At 35.7% G+C, this 2,215-nt stretch overlaps 1 long non-coding RNA gene across 1 annotated transcript in view; it reads left to right on the top strand.

Annotated features, from left to right (window-relative positions):
• The window catches only part of LOC107744696 (uncharacterized), a 6,006-nt gene extending 3,933 nt beyond the window's left edge, over positions 1-2,073 (top strand). Inside the window, exon 3 of the long non-coding RNA XR_001640514.1 lies at positions 1,659-2,073. This is a non-coding gene — a long non-coding RNA (uncharacterized LOC107744696). The remainder of the gene's footprint in view (positions 1-1,658) is intronic.
• The last annotated feature ends 142 nt before the right edge of the window (positions 2,074-2,215 follow it).

Raw genomic sequence — 2,215 nt, 5'->3', positions numbered from 1 at the left:
CACAATTTAGTTTTATCTTTACCAAATTCTGTTTTCTATTCATTTTCTGAATTCCATTTTAATGGTTTTATTACATTTTAATAATCTAAAGCATCTCTAAATAATTGATTTTATAAAAAAACAAAACTTTTTTTTCTTTTTCAGAAATACTGTGTTGTGTATTTACATTTTTCTGGTATATAAATTCTGGAAATACTTTTTTCTGGATAATATTCCTTAAAAATAATGTTTTAATAATAATTTTTTTAGTAGTAGTAGTACTATCATTACATTAAGTAATATATCTCTGTCACAGTTTCTTCAAGTTAAACCAAACTTTTATTTTGACCAGTTAATTTCTCTGTTTATGTGATATGACGATAGTTTTCTCAAAAGAAACAGTAAAATGCTCGTGAAGTGACTCTCAGGGCTCTCTAGAGATTATGTTTGTGTTCATGTACACATATATTGAGGCAGCAGAGGCTGAAAACACCACGAGCATTGCACGCTTCAGTATGTGTGTAGTAAATGAAACAGCGATGTCTGCGCCAATTATTGACTCCCTCCAATGCCCCCCCCCCCCCAAAAAAAAGGTATTCCCACAAAGTATTAACTATCTGTAATTTCTACAACTTCATCCTGAAATTTGAACCTGAAGGGGAACAAATATTTACAGTTTTTAAAAGTTAATTCAGTTTTTTTTTTTGTTATTTAAAAAAAAAAAAAAGATTTTGTAAATCAACACTGTGAACCACCTTCAAATTAGCTTAAAGAATCTTAACACAGGAATAAAGCATCTTTCATTTTATTATTTGAACAAATATTGTTATTACTGTTGGCTCACACCTACTTTGGCTTATATCCATTCTATCCAGTTACTTCTTTCATATATTTATTTCATTTTTTTGCGGTTGAAAGAGCCTTGAATTCAGCTTTTCATTGCGATCTCACTATTGTGGATGTGATTCAACCTCAACAGCCCCCCCCCCCCCAAAAAAAAGGTATTCCCACAAAGTATTAACTATCTGTAATTTCTACAACTTCATCCTGAAATTTGAACCTGAAGGGGAACAAATATTTACAGTTTTTAAAAGTTAATTCAGTTTTTTTTTTTGTTATTTAAAAAAAAAAAAAAGATTTTGTAAATCAACACTATGTGAACCACCTTCAAATTAACTTAAAGAATCTTAACACAGGAATAAAGCATCTTTCATTTTATTATTTGAACAAATATTGTTATTACTGTTGGCTCACACCTACTTTGGCTTATATCCATTCTATCCAGTTACTTCTTTCATATATTTATTTAATTTTTTTGCGGTTGAAAGAGCCTTGAATTCAGCTTTTCATTGCGATCTTACTATTGTGGATGTGATTCAACCTCAACACATCAAATTCCACCACGGATGAATCCGAGAATCAAGTGAGCCGGGGAATCTCACTGAAAGCGCCTCACAGTCTTTCCCAGCAGTGTGTTTGTCAAAACTGTGGGTTTAGTTTGTTTTCCCGGGTATATCTCACTCACCCATCGCACTCTGCCTCACCGTATCAGCACTCAGATCACCATTATCAGCAAAGTGTCGGCTACACTCAGAGCAGTCATCTGTCATTCTCATTCTTTTGCTTTGAAAAGCCCAAACCTGACACCGGCTGACAGCCTCTGTTGTTTACCCAACTAGAAGGACACGGGCGATTGTTCAGAGAACATGACACGACATACTGGGTGGCAATATGGCGGATGGCTGGGCCCCCTCATCAGCCGGCTCTCAGCACCTCCGTCAAGACTCAAAACCCAACAGAGTATCAGATTCACAGGCCCATATTTAAGCAATCTGAGTTACACGTGATGATTTGGGTAAGGTACTGGGGAATTGAGCCAGGGAATTGAAACTGACATTTTGCTAGGGGAGAGACGGAGGAGTTGAGGAAAGACCACCTGGGTAACCTTTCATAGAGCTGTCCTCTGGTGCCAAAACACCCTGGAATAATATTCTCCCTCTTGCTCCATTTCACAGTCTTGTACTAAGTGCTAAAACAGTGCCAAAACGTTTGTGAATGTATTACGTTTTAGTAGTTTGATTAAAGGGATAGTACACCCACAATTGTCATTTACTCACATTCGTGTCATTCCAAACCTGTTAGGTTTTCTTTCTTTTGAGAAACATAAAAGAAGATATTTTGAAGAATGTTGGTAACTGAACAGTTTCGGTTCCCATTGACTTCTATTGCATGGGCA

This window comes from Sinocyclocheilus rhinocerous, unplaced genomic scaffold, assembly GCF_001515625.1.
Source record: "Sinocyclocheilus rhinocerous isolate Xijiao unplaced genomic scaffold, SAMN03320098_v1.1 scaffold498, whole genome shotgun sequence".
Lineage (NCBI taxonomy): Eukaryota > Metazoa > Chordata > Actinopteri > Cypriniformes > Cyprinidae > Sinocyclocheilus > Sinocyclocheilus rhinocerous.
This window is presented reverse-complemented; position numbering and strand designations above follow the sequence as displayed.